Source organism: Lemur catta, chromosome 1 (assembly GCF_020740605.2).
Source record: "Lemur catta isolate mLemCat1 chromosome 1, mLemCat1.pri, whole genome shotgun sequence".
Classification (NCBI taxonomy): Eukaryota; Metazoa; Chordata; class Mammalia; order Primates; family Lemuridae; genus Lemur; species Lemur catta.
Genome location: NC_059128.1, coordinates 41,327,953 through 41,346,635, shown reverse-complemented (window position 1 = coordinate 41,346,635; position 18,683 = coordinate 41,327,953). Strand labels below are relative to the sequence as shown.

Here is an 18,683-nt window from a genome sequence, read left to right as displayed (position 1 = left end):
AAACGTGTAAAGAGTTATACTTCTGTTTAAGTGTCTTCAAGATATGATGAGAGGATTCTGTCTGGATCTAAGATAGGACATGATTGGATAGTGACGGGGAGGATTTGGAAGCACAGTGACTGTGGGACAGGTGGGTGTATCCAGAGAAGATGGAGCATGTGTTCAAAGTTCCACTGGGGCCACATTCTCTTATCTTGACAGCATAGGTGGCTCATGCCCAAGCTCCCTTGCCCCATTCATTCCCTTGTGTCTGCTGGGAAATCTCACAGGCTTGTCTGATGTCACTGTGTGTTTCTTTATACAGAAATCTTTTCTTAGGCTTCATGTAGTTGTAGAATAAGAACCACACAAGTGAAAAGTAACAACATCGGTTTTAATACAACTGCCAGATTTTCTATTTGAAAAAAAAAAGTTACTTCTAGAAAATAAAGCTATTATGACAATGCATGGTGAATCGGACCTTAATTGCCACTCATTTTTTAATGCATCTTCCCTGGAGTAGCTTCTTGCCAATGTGGTGATTTTCAGGTCTGTGACTGAGAGACTTGGATTGTGTATTTTTCTGGACTGTGAGCAAAGATAATGTGTAGGTGAGTATTAGGGATTTTTGTTTTCCCCGAGTGATTACTTTTGGATATGGTTATTTTAAGGAAAAATTAAATAAATTTAAGTTACTTAAATGTAGCCACATTTGTTAAGTATCCTTTTCTGGAGAATTGAAAAATGACTGTTAAGTCAAAACAAGATCCAGAAACTTCCATCTCAGTATGTTCTTTGGTTTATAATGTTAAGGTTTTAAGAAAACTTAAAGTAACCAGCATCACTGAGAGTTAAGAAAGGAGTTTGTATTTTTTCTTTCTTTCTTTTTTTTTTTTAACTTCAGAAGCTTGTTGCCATGTAGAGTAAAAGAAACCACATGCTATTAATCTTCCTAGAGGACACTGCCAGTAAGAGTGTTGTTATTGCTAGATAATCATAATGGTATGTTCTGTAGCCTCTTCTCCCCTCGCCCGACACACCCAGTCCACTCACGCCCCGCCAGTGGAGCCAGAGAGAGAAGAATAAAGCCACGTCTTATTTGCTTTCAGAATTTGATTCTGTATTGCTTTGGAGACATGCTGGGATTTGCTCTTAAACTATTATTAAATTTCTAATGTCCGTCAAGATTTAGATTCCTTTGTAGGAGGAACCAAGCGATCATTAAGTGAAACTGTCAGGCTGCACTGTGCAGACCTTCCTTCCAGAGAGCATCGGCTTAGCCTCGGCAGTGAGAGGAGGACAGTGGGCACCAGCTGCTGGGGGCCCCCAGCGTGTTGCTCCAACACCACCAGCCTCAGTTTCCTCACCACTTGCCGGTCACGCTTGTTTTGAAATTGACATGGGAAAATGTTTGGAAAGACATTTTGCAAACTTTTTTTTTTAAAAAAAAAGTACTCCACAGATGATAGATATTAGAAACTAAATCAGAGGTTGAGTCGAGGTAAACGTAATTATGTATGTGTATATATTGATGTTTATGTTCAGGGGACACTGATAATTGTAGAAAAGTTTTAATTTTAATTAGTTCTTTGATGGAGCCCCAGATGAAAAATATTTAGGGAGACAAGTTTAGCAGAGTTTAAGTTTAAACGGAGTAAGAATTGGAATTCTCCCAAAAGACAAGTGGTAGAAGTAAGCTATGACAGACCACTGCTCCAGAGGATGGAGAGATTTATGACTGCTGCAATGTCCCACTTTAAGAGGAAATGCAGACCTATTGAAGAGAGACCACAAAATAATTATGCTATCATAGCACGCAGTGTATGGTTACAGGACTGGCCTTATAGAGTGTGAGGATGAATATTATGAGCATATGTCAGAGGTGGATATTTCCTTAAAGGAGTCTGTGGTTCAGGAGTCTCTGGATGAAGAAGAGGCCCCGTTCTCATCGCACAATATGGCCTTTAATGTTCAGGGTCGTGGAGAGTCTGCTGCATGCATGGAAGAATCTTGACCTATGGGTCTATAGGGGAAAAGCCCATAAGTCATTCTTATTCCCATGATACGAAAAGCAGGAGAAGTAGCCAGGGCTTGCTGAGTGCCATGTTGGCCTCCTGTGTCTCCCATTTCATTCCATTTTCTCTCCTCTGTGGCCTTCCTATCTTCCAGGCCATGCCTATATAGGAGGGGATCACAGAAAAATAATAATATTGTCATGTGGTTTCCCTGAGGCTGTTGAGCACCGGTACCAACGGGAGCCATGTGACAGACATACCGTCCTAGCTGGGTCCCAAACCCACAATCAGAGCACCCCTCCTTGGGCACATCCCATCAAAGGCTCACTTTGTGAATCTCTCTGACATTTCCCAGTTCATGACAGCCCTGGTGATAATAATGCTTGCTGATCATTGGCTGTACTGTGTTTTAAGCATTTATATATGCATACCCCAACTTGTTCCAAAAAGTATTTAAGGAGGGAGTTTCTGAGACATAATCAAGTCTCCAAGATGTTCTGCTCTGGATCTGCACTCTAACTTTTTTATTTAAAAAATAAAAATAAAAAAGATAATGCAATGGAGGATAAACAGGTACCAAATTAAAGCATAAAAGGAAATAACATGAGACCAAATTCCCACACTGATGACATAGACCAGCCCTGTTTTTCGTGCGTTCGGTGACTTATGTTTAAGCAATGCTGTGTGTAGTAGGCCTGCGGGAAAGACAGGACATGAATGAGCAAGGATAAACACTGGTTTCGGTGTTGCTGGCACCTGGATGAGGAACCCTGTGTTCTCTGCAGCCAGCGTATTGTTTTCTTCCCTTGCCAGCTGCCATGCAGTGCCACCATGCTGTACTACCAGAAGGGGGCCCTCCCTGGGAAACTGTGTACCCCGCGAGAGCCCTGCCTGGTTCTCGAGTGACAGAATGTGCACTGGTGCTCTGCCCTTCATGGGCTTGGGTTCCATTATCTACACGTCTGTAGGACACCAAGGGAGGGCTGTGATCTCTCTGAGTCACAGAGCCATTTCCTTTCCAGGTACCCCTGAAGGGGATGGGATAGCAGGTAGATGGCATCTGATTCCAGTATAATCCTTATAGGGATGGCTGAAAACACAGGCACAAGTAATTGTGAGGTAGGATCTGAGGCACAGGACCATGCCAGGGTTCAGGAAGAGTCATAAAACCCCCTGCTTCTGTCTCAGAAGACCCAAGGGGATGGTAGTGATACCTGAAGCCCAACACAATCGCACAGGATTCCTAAGTTCTTTTACTAAAAGAGCTAGTTCCAAGAAGGGTTGAGGAAGAGTGCTGATCATAAAACTAGGAATCCAGAATGACCGTTTCTCTGCCAAATTTATAACCCTCCATGATTCTGCATGGAGAATCACTTCTCAACTTGATTTATGCCTACATCAGAGCCCGCACACACACACACATACACACACACTCATCCTCTTCCTAATAGAGCTCCAAAAACAGTCATCTAGCACCATATTTTTAATCAGAAAATTCAGATTCCTTTCTGAGGATTGCCTATTTCATGAAGGAGGAGCAGAAGGTGACACGGAAGTCTTTTTGAAAGGATTAAGTAATCATTTGAACCACAAAGAAACCAACTTATTATTCTTCAAGGCAAAAGGCTTTTTCAAGTCAGTTGATTGAAGGCTAAATTGTTCTACACAGGAGAATGGGGGGCAGATCGCCAAATAGACCCAGGTGGGCACAGTCTTTTAGCAAGTGGTGGATGGATGAGGTCATCTGTATGGGATCCCGGAAACCAGAAGATTCACAGGAAAGGGAGTTTTCAAACCCCATCATTTCAAACTCCCAGCAAAATACTGGCATGGAAAAGAGTTTTCCAAAGTCAACCCATTATTGGCTCAGATATTAATAGAAAATCAGGAGTCAAGAAAAGGAAGAAGGTAGAGATTTTAAAGCCAGGCCTGGTTTTAATTTATCTGTGGTTATTCTAACTAGTAAGTGAAACACACTCTCCCCCTCCCGTGCCCTGTCCCAGCCATAAATTGCTCACCCATCAGAGAGGAGTTTGTTAACTTTTTTTAGAGGTGCCACCTTTTGGTCATTAATTTAGCAAATTAACTTGACATTCCTAGAAAAGCTCCGTGGTTGTGCCAGTAAATATTTACCAAGTTAGTGACACTTCAGATGGCACCCCAAAATCACTGGTCCACTTCCAAAGAGTGAGCAGTTTACTTTCAGGAAATGGATTACTCACTTGTGGAATGAGACCAACACCCAGGCTACTCAGTTTCAACACACTTTAAAATGTAAAAGAGAACTTTCCTGCCTCAAACTTTAAAATTTTTTCCAGATGGACAGAGAGGGGCGAGTGCCTCGTGGCACCCAGTGGGGCTTAGTCCAGGGGCTGCGCACATCCAGCTGCCCCTACCCCAGAGCGCGGCGAAGGTCGTTACTGCTCGTGGCAGGTTGCTGAGAAGAGGCATCCCCGAGTGGCTGCCTCGTGTCCACGTACCAAACACCCACAAGAAACAGGAGATCGCTGGAAGGGCCAGAGTGTGCTTAGCCCTCAGTTGCCTGTGCTGGTTTCGCTTCTCAGCTGCAGCTGTCCACAGCTGTCTGGGAGGTGGGGCTGGGCTTGGGAGGCGGCAGCAGCAGTGGTGGTGAGGTCGTGGCATGGTTTTCACTCTTCCAGACCTGGACCTTTGCCCTGGTGCCAGAGCAGGCAGGCAGCAGGCCCGCTCTGCGCAGGTTTTGACTTGGGGGGTAAGCTGTGTGCCCCAGAGTGGGACCCTGGGGTGGAAGCAGCTGAGCACAGTCCACTGTTAGGTTCTGAGTACTAGGTTTTCACGGAGGCATGAGGTGTGCCCAGAGCAGGGCTGGCCAGGAGGCTGCTGCAGGGACTTAGAAATCACGTTACCTAATGATTATTAGAAAAACTGACGATTTTTTGCCTGAAAAAGATTTAGGGGGATGGCTATCTTGTGAAAGGAAGAATAGATTTTTCTATATCTCTTTATTGTGGTGAAATGTATAAACATAAAATTCACCATTTTGACTATTTTTCAGTGTTCACTTCTGTGACATCAATTACATTCACGATGTTGTTTGACCATCACCACTATCCATTTCTGCAACTTTACCATCATGCCAAGGAGAAACTACTCATTAAACAATAACTCCCCACTCTCCCTGCAGCCCCTGGCAACCACCATTCTACTTTCTGACTCTCTGAATCTGACTACTCTAGGTACTTCACACAAGTGGAAAATACACAGTATTTGTCCTTTTGTGTCTGGCTTAATTCACTGAGCATAATGTCCTCAAGTTTCATCCACGTTGTAGCATGTGTCAGAATTTCCTTCCTTGTTAAGGCTGAATAATATTCCATTGTATGCGTGTACCACATTTTGTTTATCCATTCATCTGTTGATGGACATTGGGGCTGCTTCCACATTATGGCTATTGTGAATAGCGCTACTGTGACCATTGGTATGCTAGTATTTGCTTGTAGATTTATTCTTTGTGGTTTCAGAAAACCTGACCTTAGTTGAATGGGTAGAAGTTGCAGAGAGGCTGATTATGGCGTCAGTAAGCCCAGCTCTCTTTGGTGGTAGAAGGGTCCCCTGTGGCTGGGAGTGGTTCAGCCCAGGTGACCCACAGGGGACAATTGTGTGGTGGTGACACTCACAAGAAGTACAGAGAAGACCAGAAAAATCTCTGCGGCCCCTTCCATCTCCAGAATCCTGTGATTCTCAGGCAGATGAGGTGTGCATCCTAAAGGCAACATCTGGAGAAAAAGAAAGTGGTGTCAGATCAACGTTGGTTTCCTGAGAGAGAAAAGAATTATCTGCAAGTCAGGAGAGGTGACTTTGCTAAACTCTCTGTGGCCTGGACTTGAGATCAGAAGCTGGTGCTGCTGTGAAGCTCAAACAAAGGTTCTGTGTAGTCCTGGGGAGAGCTTTTCAGAGCTCCATAGAAAGCTTTCTTGCCCTCTAGCATCCTGGGGGGAGGGTGTGAGTCCAGCTTCCTCAGCACAATTCCCTCCTGTCTGCCATGAGAGGAGGATGCCCCCTAGGAGGACTGAAGCCAGGCTCCATGCAGGTTAGGCTGCCTGCGGGTTGGGGGCGGCGAAGGTGGAGAATGCTGGATTCGGGGGTTTCAGGAGTGAATGGCAGCTGAGGTGGGGATGCCCTGGACTCCAACACAGTTAGCTTCATTCTGCTACAGTTGGGAGTTTTCTTATCATTAGTCGGGAAGGCCTAGCCAGAGAATTCCAGTATTCCAGAGCGAGTTTAATTGTGGGTGATTTCATTCTGCCCTTTTTATGTCGAAGCCAGGAGCTTGCGTCATATAACAGTGAATTCAGGGAGATTTTTATTTGCATGTGAATCATAGCTTTTCCAGCTGAATGTCACTTACTTGGAATTTTTGTCTGATTTTGTTTTTGTTTTTGTCTCTTGGTGTTTTTCCATCAGGCTCTTTGGCTAACCAGAAAAAAAAAAAATTAGAGGAAGGGCTCAATCTTACTGAAGCAGGGTTTGAGTTGGCAACTCAAAAGGAGAGTATTATGAATGTGAAAAAAAGAAAACGGATGCTTTATTTTGCTTTGAGGGAGGGACCAAAGCCAAGTGAAATTGAGAGCTCTAATTTGGGAATAGTGTTATTACAGGTCATTGGGAGTTGGTTACGCGCTAAATTGGGAGGCCAGTCACATGAGGACGCAGCAAAGGCGGATCACATGGCCGACGGTTGCGGCTCTTTTACGATGAAATTTTATTTTATTTACTACATGGCTGAAATGTACTTATGTCACGTTGAGAAACCAGGTCGCCTTATTGGCTGGTAATCGCTCTCTGTCCTGGCCCATCGGTTGTTTTATAAATGAGCCAGTTCTTCCAATAAACGTGCTTTCTGGGCTTTATTTAGGCACTGGAATCTGTTCTGTGATTAGTGGAGCTGGCCATGTGATACAGGTTATATGTCTGTCCTTCACCTTCACCTTCACCTTCGTGTCTTAGTCCGGGGACTTCCTTTTCCTCCAAAGGCTCTACCCATTACAGACACCAAGATCGAGGCATTCAGATAATTTTAAAAGGGGTGTGTGTGTGTATGTGTGTGTGTGTGTATATAAAGAAGTGACAAAGTCCATTTTTTAGATTATCCTCCACTTCCTCAGCACTGTTACTATAAATGTCAGCTTGCAAAATAAAAACAAGAAAAGATGGATCCTGCCCCACCATGGGCAGTTATGAGCAAAATATTTCATCCTGCCCCAAAACTGCAGACTTTTGATGTTCTTGGCATCTTGGGGGAGGACCAGGAAAGGCTGTGTGTGGTAAGCTGCTGGTTTTCTTGAAGAATCAAAGTTGGCTTTTCTTGATGTCCTAAGCCCTGATTAGTTAGCTGTGTTTGAAATAAAAACAAAAAAGCAGCCAAGAAAGAATATCTAGAATTCAGTTAATTCATTTCCAGTGCAAACAAGCTGTGCTCATAGTCCTAAATGGGGTGTGTTACTAAGCCAGTGACACAGAGGCTGCTCGTGCCGCCGAAGCATCCAGGCCACGATGCTTGCGATCGAGGTTAGGAATAGAAGGTGTGTGGAAACTTTCTATAAAAGGCAGCCGGGTCCCCCGGACAAGGGGTCAGGGAGCTCTGGCACTGTTCATAGCAGCACCAGGGTATTGCTGTGTGGTTTCGGGCAAGTTTCTCTGCACTTCAGTGTCCCCTAAGTACCATTTTGGTTTGGGGGAGGGGAAAAATGAGGGCCTTGGGAGATGTTTGAGATGTCAGATGTCACCAGGTAAGTGCAGGGCACTCAAATCAGGGCCCCGTGTCCTTGGATGGGGCTGGGCTGCTTGTGCCTTTCCAGGCATGGCCCTGTGTGGGTGGTGCCTCTGACATCACAATACCCGGCCGGACACTCAATAATGACAAGCTGCGCCCAGTGGACACCAGAGGAGGGAAGAAAAGGAGGACAGAGTGGAGCGGGAGGAGATGGAGCAGTCCCTTATGTGATCATTCCATCAACGCACAAATTCTTCACCTAACATCCGGTTCAACTGTAATGTGTTCAGCTCCATATAACCTGTACAGCGGCTGGGCCCTCCCCCTAAACTCAGCAAAATATTCTGGTCCTCTAATCGAGAGACTTTTGCTCCTGGTGCTGCATGTCCCGTGGTTCATCGTCAGCCCAGTGAGTTGATACTTCTTCACCAGACAGCTCTCCAGAGCGGCCGTTCAGAGGTAACGTTCAGGCTCCCGCGTCCAGGCTCCTCCTGGCTTCTGCAGACTCATCTCAACCCTCCCTCCCAGAGCAGCGCAGGACGCCAGGGACCGTGTAGGGTGGTTTGTGAGCGTGTGAGTCTGTGGTGAAAGCGCTTTAAAACTGACCTCCTCATGTTTACTTTATTCATGAGCCATCCCAAGCTTGTCCAGACTTTCTTACATTCTTAAGACCCAAATGGCCAAATCGTGGCTTCCCTGTCTATCCTTAGAAGCAGCAATCACCCCTTTTAACTGGCTAGATCACCACAGAAAATTTAAGCGATCAGCCCTGTGCTAGAAATATTAGGACATTTTGTTGCTTATTTATTGTTGGTATTTTATTTTTAATCCAACAACGTTCTCTTAAATATAGGCCCTTGCCACTCTTTCAGTTGATTCCTCATTTTCCCACCTGGTTTCACTGCTGATCCCCCAAAAGCTGTAAATGAGAGGCCAGGCTTTTCCTGGGTTCCCAAACCTGAGCCCGGATCAGAATCACCCGGAGGGCTTGTTGACCATTTCTGGTTCAGTAGATCGAGGGAGGGGTCCTGGAACGTGCATTTCTAGCAATTTCCCGGGGGTGCCACTCCTCCACACTTAGTGAACCAGTGCTGCGACCTTTTGGGTTTCCTTTCCACCCCCAGTCCTGCAGGAGAAAGCCCCACGGAGCATCTTCCTGGTCCCTCAGGAAGGGGACGGTAGCTCGCAGTGACATAGTGCTCACGGTGGGCCAATGACAGTCCCATGCTTTACAAAGGTTACATAATTTGAACATTAGAACGATCTTACGAGGCATCTCACTTTCCCGATGAGGAAAATGAAGTACAGTGTGTTTAAGTGAATTGCCCAAGTTCACACAGCTAACGCAGTACAAGATCTGGGATTCCAACCCAGACGCTGTGGCTAGAGTCTGTGCTCTGATTCACTATGCCTTATCATCTTTCTTTTTATTTCCCCCAAGTCACTTAGAACACCTGACACTCCCTACAGTGCTTGGAAGCGAACACCTCAGAAAGGTGCCCCCAAGACAACTGAGCATATCTTAGGTACTTACAATGAGCATCTTGGGCTCTGGGTCTCCAGGAGACTGGGCTGCCCCACCTGTGTCCGTGTGTAAGTAGAGGCAAGAGGAGGGGCTCTCAGTGGAACAGGACAGATGCTTGGTGCAGGAAGGTATTGGGGGTGCTGATGTGAAGATACTGGGGGCGTCCATCTGCGAAGAGAGGCTGGCTCTCCCCTTTTGCTGGCCTCAGAGTCCCCTCCCCATCCTGCCCTGGTCCAGAGCTTTCTGCTGTTGATATTAATACTTAGCATCTAATCAGAAAGACAGATGGAGCTGGAAACAGTCTGCTGGTGTCATCAGCTGTAATAGAAAAGTACATGTATCTCTTTTGACCAGTCTGGTCTAGCAAGCCTGTGTGATCAACACCTATCTATGCAGGGGAGTAGGAGACACCTGAGTGGGAGGCACTGTCCCTACCCTCAAGGAGATGGCAGTCCCATCGAAGGGCAAGAGTGCTACGCAGGCCTATAAGTCGTTGAGCTCAGTTTTCATAGAGGGAGGGTAATGTGAGTAGATGAATAGGATTCGGAGAGGCAAGTGGATTCTTAAACCGTGTCATGGATGATGGGAGCAGGCAGGAGAGGGTTGGGATATATACAGGGTATATCTACCGGCAGACAGTATCCGGTGACAGTAATGATAATGACCTCTTTTAAGATTTAAACAGCCAAAGTTCAAGTCTCTCCTGGTATAGTAATAATGGATTAAGCTCTTTGTGTTTTTTCTGTTGGATGCTGCCTGGGGTCTGCTGGGGAGGGCCTGGGGGCACTTCAGAAAATGGATTCCACTCCTTACAGGGCTGCCTGTTGGTTCTGGAAATGGAGGCCTTCCCTGAGTACTTCTCTACTTCTCTGGTCTGATTCATCCCCAGCTTTTTGTGTCACAGACATTTCTGTGGGTACAAAACTTCCGCGTGGCTGTCTCTACACCGCAAACCCTACTGAAGAGGACAGATTCTAGCACCAGGCCATGTACATTCGTAGGAACCAAAGATAAACATCTGGTGGATTAATAAATACATCTACCTCCAAAGGTGGCGGTATTAAGCTAGATTAAAATAAAACAAAACAACAGGCTGCTGCTGCCACTCTCAGCTCAGGGCCATCGTGGCTAGAGGTTAGCTTTGTCTTTCTCTTCACTGGGCCATGTGTCCTAAACCTCGGGGTAAAGTTGAGGGAGGGCAGGCAAGGGGTCAGTTTTCAAACTGCCTGGCAGAGGGGCCCTTTGCTGCCCCCATCTCTTCCTCCATAGACTTTAGAAGGTTTGTTTCCAGCAAGGTCTGTCCTCTCTCCAGCTTCTCGGCAGTGTGAGGTGTTCCTCACAACATGGCACATGGCTCGCCTGCTCTTGGCCGCATGGGTCAGTGGGCAAGGCCCAAACCCATCCTCCACTCTGCTGCTGCATGCGCTTCTCTCCTTCCTCTCAGGTCTTTCGCCTCCCGTCCCCCCGCCCTAAGCCCTCTCACCATTTTCCTGCCTTCGTTGTAGAGTTCTGGATGGCATGCTTGAGACTCAGGAAGGATGAGGGCCCGTGTCCACAGACATTACCCTTAGGGACTCTGAGCTCTCATCTCCTGTAGCATCTCCACCAAGTCCACTAAAGCCAAGAGCCCTCATCTGGTTGGTCCTCCTGGTTCTGGTCCAGCTACTTACCCTCTGGGTCTACTTAATTTCATGGTGGGATGCCCAGAAGGAGGGAGATGACCTCAGCCATTGTCATTCCTGACTAGGGAACCATAGTCTTCATCATCATCCTTCCTACCTCCTCTCCTTACCCACTGCCCCGAGGACTTTGGCAATTATAAAGTAGCTCCTCTTCTCCAAAAATATGAAAGGAATCTTATTCTGGTTGCATCAGTAGACCTACTAACCTGAAAACGATTTGGTGCACAAGTAACAGGTGGAAGTAAGCTGCCTTTCATTGCTTACCTTCGCACAAATCCCCAGCACTGGCCGACAGCTGGCCAGGAAGCAGGGAGGGGAGTGTGCCTCTAGCTCCCTCTGCAGGGCCATGTCCAGAGAGGCCAGGACAGCGGGACGGAGTATGTTCCAGGGTCACCCAACTCCGTCCTTGGATAGTTATCCAGGCCTTTTTTTTTTTTTTCCAAAAACACTACCAGTGAATTTGTGACCACGAGTTTGAATATCCTGCCTCAACAACATTGTTTCTTCTCTCCTCTGTGGAATGACTTGTACATGTAAGAATTTCAGACTTCATACCTCAATGAGTAATATATAAGTTTGACTATCAACATTTCCAACATGTATATTCTGGGAATATATATGTGCTGTTCCTTGGTGACAATATTTACACAGTTTCACACCACACCACAGGGCTCTTACATTCACACTTATCCTTTGGCTTCCCATCTCTCAAGATGGGAAATTTTGTCTATAAATTGTTGAGCAACTTCCTCATTATTTTAGAAAGCGTGGAACCCAGTGACTTAACAGTTCAGAGTCACTTAAAGATACAGAGTGGCTCCCTGGTGTCAGGGGTGGAATGTGTTCACTCTGGCCCTTCCTAAACTTCCTGAGGTTTATAAACGTGTTGTATGAAGTGGCTGTTATTCAGTTTGATCTGTTGGATTGAGCAGGATCTATTCTTTTGTGATTTGACCTGTTTATAGTCCTCCCAAGATACTCTCCTGTTGACTGTCTCAACATTACAGAGGATTTTAGCCTTGAAATCCCTTGTTAACAAATAGTATCACAATTAGGCTCTGTGGACCATGGTGTGCTACTTTTGGGGCTTTCATTTCTGGTGCTTCTTGCGAAACAAGGCCTAGCTCTAAGTGCAGCAGGACAAAGCATGGTTTTCTCTTTGCAAGGTCGGCATGCGGATTGCTAATTCCTTATTTTAAGATGCTATTGGAGAGCACCGTAGTGGTGTGTGGGGTTTGGCAGTGGTGGTCTGGGAGTGTGAGGGCGGCACTGAAGATCAGTAGGGTGGGAAAGCTTCCTGCTTTCAGAACATTTACAGCCTCTCCTCCGAGGGGTTTTTGGTATAAAACTAGCCGAATGTGGTTTACGAGAATGTGTCTTGTGTTTGTCAAAAGTAAGGTAACGTTTCTTTCACCTCTAATTTATAAGACTCTTAGGAGTCCCAATCCTATGAGGTTTTATTAAAACATAATCACTTAGCGCAAAAAAAATGCAGGCACACAAGTCTTAACATGACCTTACTGGCCTTGGTTTTCTTTCCTCCTTCAACAGATGTTTGTGAGAGTTGTATTAAATACATTTCATTCTGCTGTCTCAGCCTCTCAAATCTTTGTCATGAAGATTATTTTAATTGGTGTCAGTTACAATCAGGAAAAGCACCCATTATGCTTTTGTTTTCCCGCACCTGGGGAAATTTTCCATCTTAAACGGAATACTGAGAAGGAGGATGTAGTAAAGACTTTGAAAATTGAGCTAATTATTTTATTTTCCTCCTTTCTGAGTTCCTGTTTTTATTTGACTTTAAAGCTAAAGGTAATAAGAACACGGCAGAGTCAAATCAGAAAGAGATGACCGCATAGTTTTTGTGTGACAGTCGTACCTATCGTTTGTTAGTTAGGTCATCCAGTCTGTCTTCATTTAAAGGACATTGCTAGGAAATAACTAATATTTTGAAGAAATCTGAAAGTCAAATAAAACACTATCAGACAAAAGGCCAGGGGACAGTTTTATATAGCCATTAAGAATGTAATTAATAAGAAAATGTTAATGATGGAGAAATGGAGACACTGTTACTACCCTCAGAGAGCTTCCATTCTCGAAGAGAGAGGCAGGACAAGTGTACAGCACAGCAGCTCACACGGTGATAAGTGCTATGGGGAAAAGAAAGCAGGACCTGGGGGTAAGGGAGGTAAGGTGAGGGAGTGGGTGGACAATTTAAAACAGTGTGGACAGAGAAGGCCTTCCTAGGAAGGTGACATTTGAGCAGGGACAGAGCTGAGAGAGTCTAAATGGGGGCATCAGGGAAACACATTCCAGGCAGAGGAAAGAGCAAGTACAAAGGCCCTGAGGCAGGCACACGTCAAGGAAGCCAGGATGGACTAAAGAAAGAGAGGGGCAGTAGCAGGGTGGAGACTAGATCGTAGAAGGGCTAAGAGGCCATCACAAGGATTTTGGCTTTTACTCAGAGTGGATGGGAAGCCACTGGAATGTTTGGGCAGGGGAGTGATATGATCTGTCTTTTAGTTTTAAAAGATCATTGCTTCAAATCCTTTCTATGGGATGGGGGAAAAAAAGATCATTCTTTTAGGAATTATCGTTGTGGTTGATGACAGACTCTTGGTGAGAGGGAGTCTGGTTCTGGATAAGTTGTGAAGAGTCAGCCCACAGGATTTGCTGACAGGTTAAATATGGGATAGAAGAGAAGGTAGTCAAGGATATTCTGAGGTTTTGAAAAGATGGAAAAGCTGTTTGCTGAGATAGGGAAGAAGAACAAAGGAGCAGATCTGGCGAGAGTGAGAACAGGAGTTGGGTTCTGGGCTTGTTGGCTTTGAGGTCGTCTGAGTGGCTGTGCGGAGGAGACGGTTGGGTATGGGAGCCCGGAGCTCAGGGAGAGACCTGGGCTGGAGCACAAATACAGGAGTCATTCACGCACCCACAGGCCAGAGGTCAGAACTGAGGCAAGCAGTTGGGGGAACAGCCTATTGTGTGCCCTCTGAGTTGGTCATAGCCAGGCAGAGGTCAGAAGCCTGGAGGTGAATCCCAAACCTAACTCGAGCCCTTGCCTGAGGTCTCAGGACTAGTTTCCAGCTGGCCTGGGTCCTTCAGGAGCAGAGGAGCACTTCTGAAGCACCCGGCCATGCCAGTACCTGGGGGAAAAGTGACCACAGATGGAAAGTCCCCATTGGAGAGATGACCAGATGGCTCTGGAGAGGTGAATGGGTCATTGTAGGCATCTGCTAGGGCCAGAGGCACTTGGTTCTTGCCCTTTGAGGATGGCCAGACCTTTGAATGACTAGCCCTTAATGGTTTTTCTGCTGTCAGAAAAAGCTATCATGGCTAAAATGGGAGATACCGGGTTCTTTGTATTAGTTAACTGTTGCTGCGTAACAAATTATCTCAAAACATAATGGTTTCACATGATAACAAACATTCATCTCCCATTTTTCTGAGGGTTAGGCATTTGGGGCCACCTAGCTGGATAGTTCTGGCTGAAGGTCTCTCACAAGGTTGCAGTCAAGAATTGACTAGAGCTGGAGAAGCCACTTCCAAGGTGGGTCATTCACATGGCTGGCAAGGTGGTTCTGGCTGTTAGCAGGAGGCCTGAGTCCCCCTCACTGTGGGACCCTCCCCGGGCAGCCTGAATGTCCTCATAATTGGTGTGGCTTCCTCAGAATGGGTGAATCAAGAGAGAAAAGACAAAGCTGCAATACCTTTTGTGACCTCATTATCAGAACACCTCTGCCATATTCTATTGGTCACATCCAGCTGCTCTGATTCAGTATGGGAGGAGAGTACACAGGGTGGGAATACCAGGCAGCGAGGATGGATGGGGGCCAGCAATCACCTTGCTTGAAAATAGGGAGAGGGTTTATATCTTCTCAATCCTTTGCATCTATTCGAAGCACCACTTGCAGCCATAGGGGCTCAGTAACTCCAGATCGTCTGGGTTTCCAATCACAACTGGTCTAATCCACATCACTTGTAGAGCTCCTCCAAATTATGGAGATTCTTCTCTGGTCACCTGTAGCTCAAGAGGGGTACCTTGGGAGACAAAAGTCAAGTGCAGGTGCCAACACAAAAATCCCATCATTTGCCATGTTGGTATTTGCCATTTTTCCCCTCTGATTTTTCAGGTGTCCTGGGTCAGCTCACATCCTTGCCAAATGCCTGGTATGTGGTGCTACCCTCTGGGTTTGAGTTGTGCAGAGTTGCACTGAATTTAGAAGCCTTTAGTTCACGATGTGTCTAGAATTGAGTTTGTAACATAAATTCTTCCAAGGAGCGTTTGACCATGTAAGACCCACCGTCCTGCTGCCTTTTAGCACATCTATTTCACCAACACTTCTTGTGTGTGTGCACTTAATTCCCAGCCATTTCTTGCATGAGCAAATTGCCTAAATGCACTTGTGAGAAACCCTTTTATGGTAAATGTTATTAAACTGAAAACAAGGGTATAATAAAATAGCAATTTAAGGGTAATTTACTAACAACTAGAGCTCTTAAACATTGACATACCATTGTGTAGTAATAATACCAGACTTGGTATTTAAACACATTCTTTGTCACTCCAAGAATCATTGGGACAGTTTCCTAATCCTCATGGTCTTTAATTATGGCTCTTTTAATTTTTTTTTTTTACTACTTCTATGTCACTGGTTTACAAATTACAAATCATTAACTTTTACCTACATAAAGCATCCAGTGAACTGTTACATCTTTGCTCCTTATTCAGAGAAATAATAAAGAAAATATTCAGAGAATGTAATAGAGGTGAGCCTGCGTCACTGAACTTTGCAGTTCTTGCACTGCTGTTTTCCAGACTGTCTCCTGAGTCGGGCGATGTTGGGATGGGTAGAGGTTGAGACTGCGTCTCAGAAGTGATCAATTAATTGAAAATTATGAGGATTCCTGGGTCTTACCCAGAGAGGAGAATCCATTGAATACAAAGCTCAGCAAAGATTCCTTTCTCTCTGGAAGGTAGTGTGGATGCCACAAAGATGGCCAGTGGGCAGCTGGGCAGGACCCAGCCTGCGTGACCAAGTCCCCGCATGTGGGATCTGGCTTCTGTTTGAAGGTGGCGATACCCACGCTCGTCAGCACCCTGGGGATGCTCACCCTGACAGACTGATTTGTACTAACTAGAAAGCAGGGAGGTAGACACTGCAATGCTGGCTTGTTAATTTGCCACGAGGAGCCATCATCAGACCAGACATACTCAAAATCCATATAATCAGCGCACATTCTCCCTGTAGGCAGGCCTCCACGGGATGCCAAATCATAATCAGAAACCATTTACTAAGTCGCCCTGAAAAATCATCGTCATAGAACCTGGAAATACATCAAGTCTCTATGATCAGTTCATTCTCTCCCTGAAGGTACCTGGGGAGCCACATCATAGCCCAAAGGTGGTTTTGTGAGTAGCTAATCAGGACAAGGGCAGCTGAGGGAGGTGAATGTTTAGTGGCAACAGGTTAGCTTCATGGGTCCATCTCAGAATGGCCATGACTTTGCCAGAAGGACTGAACTACTCAAATCCAAATGGCCTAAAACTTCCTTTTTCCTAGAGGGGCATTTGGATAATGTATTAGTTATCTTTGGCCACATAAATTGCCCAAAACTTAGCAGCTTAAAACAGTAAACATGTTACATACACAGTTTCTATGGCTTGGGTATGAGTGATTCTGGCTCAGGGTCCCTCAAAATGCTGCCTGAGGCCACAGCCATCTGAAGGCTTAACTGGGTGGAAGGTCTGCTTCCAGCATGGCTCCCTCACATGGCTGGCAGAGGCCTCAGTTTCTCACCATAAGGACTTCCCCATTGGGTTGCTTGAGTCACCTCACAATATGGCAGCTGGCTTCCCCCAGAGGGAGCGATCCAAGAGAGAGCCAGGTAGAAGCCCAGAGGGAGCGATCCAAGAGAGAGCCAGGTAGAAGCCACAGTGCCTTTTATAGCCTAGTCCATGAAGTTGTGCACTTGTCATTTCTGCTGCATTCTGTTTGCCAGAAGTGACTCACTAAATCCAGCCTGCACTCAAAAGGAAGGGAATTAGGCTCTACCTTTCAAAGAGGGGAGTGTCAAAGAAATGATGACATATTTTAAAACCACAATAGGTGTCACCTACGTTGTCTCCATAGCTCCTCTTTTAACACTTCCATGGCTAAACTCATCTCTGCTGATCCATGTCCTCTATTAATATGTTTATAACTATTATATATTTATATGCAATTCATATATATAGCATATAATTATATAATATATAATTCTATATTATAAATGCATACTCAGCCTATGGCCAAGCCATTGTAGCATGATGGCCGTTATGTCTCTTTGAGCAATTTGCCTACTTCCATTCTATCGTCCCCCCACTAGCCAGGGCACCTGGGGCGAGTAACTGACCCCATCTGTGCCTCTGTGTCCTCCTCTGTGGGATAAGGCTAGTAATAGGACCTACTCATAGTGCTTCTTGGGAGGATTAAATGAGTAATTAAGTGCACAGGGCTTAGAAGAGTGCCTGGCACATAGAAAACATTCAGCGCCGTTGGCTCTCAGCAGTGGCAGCTGGAGCAGTAGCAGAAACGGTTGGATCCAGTAGGTGCAGTTAGCCTCAGAGAGCAGCCTTATTGCCATGTTCTCAGTGGTAGTAAACAAAAGCCATAGTTGTCTTCCTGGCCACAGCGCGGCCCCACACCATCCAGGCCCTACCCCGAGGGTAGAGAAAGAACCGTGTCAGCCCTGGAAGGGAGCAGGGCCAGCATCCTCTCGTTTTCCTTCCTCTTTGCTGTGCTGTCCCCTCCTTCGAATTCCAGGTTAATCCCTGGCAGAGCACGGCTACGTGGAGATAACATGTTTAGTTTGCACTCTGAGTCCTATTTACATTGTGGGTTTGTTCCTGATTTTTCTTTTTTAGGCTGACCTTTTGCGGAAGGGTAGAATATCCAAATAGGGAAATGATCTAGCAGAAAGCTAGGGAGTTCCTCAGCCTTGTAAATTTTTATTAAAGGTTGTTCCCAAATTTTATTTTTAAATGTACATTTTCTAGGGTGCACCCTAGCTACCTGTGATCATTGTTGGCTGATGGCATAGGTTTTTTTTCTTCTCAGCCCCATTGCTTCTTTCCAGTGCGTCTTGGGCTTAATGAATAGATTTTATCTTCATCCTAAACTCATTCATCATTTGAAACATGCCTGCTGTTTGCTGAAAATGTATTGATGAGAAAGTTAGATTGGTGTTTTCTTTGTCTCCCAGAGCTACTTTAAAAGGGAGGCTATACCTAGTGGAATGCACGAGGGCTGTCTTGTGTCAGGTGGCAGTTAGCTAAATATAGAGTCCGGGAGCTGGGAGGGACCTGCTGAGGTCATCTGTGCCCTCCCGCCGGCCTTCCCCATCTGAATGTGTCCAGTCCTGTGCTGGCCAGTTCGGTAGCCACCGTCCACCTATGACATCCGAGTGCTTCAGCAAGAAGCCACTTCAGCTGTGCCTCGTCCAACTTCAGATGTGCTGTCAGTGATAAAATACACCCTGGATTTGAGGATTTAATACCAAAAATAGAAAGAAAATGGCTCATTAATAATTTTGGATTGATTACATGTTAAATGATAATATTTTGATATATTAGGTTAAATAAAATATATCATTAAAATTAATTTCACCTTGTTCTTTTCATTCTTCTTTAATGTGGCTACTAGAAAGTTTAAAATGTTCCGTGCGAGGCTCCTGTTATTGCTGTTGGG

The 18,683-nt window shown here is 45.6% G+C and overlaps 1 protein-coding gene across 4 annotated transcripts in view; it reads left to right on the top strand.

Annotated features, from left to right (window-relative positions):
- The window catches only part of SAMD4A (sterile alpha motif domain containing 4A), a 207,873-nt gene that overhangs the window by 98,839 nt on the left and 90,351 nt on the right, over nucleotides 1-18,683 (top strand). The window contains exon 1 of one of the 4 annotated variants that reach the window (XM_045566883.1): nucleotides 8,176-8,205. The exons of the other annotated variants lie outside the window; for them this stretch is intronic. The gene's annotated coding sequence lies outside the window, so the exon portion shown is untranslated. Of the gene's footprint in view, nucleotides 1-8,175; nucleotides 8,206-18,683 lie in introns of those variants that run through there. 4 annotated transcript variants of the gene reach the window in all.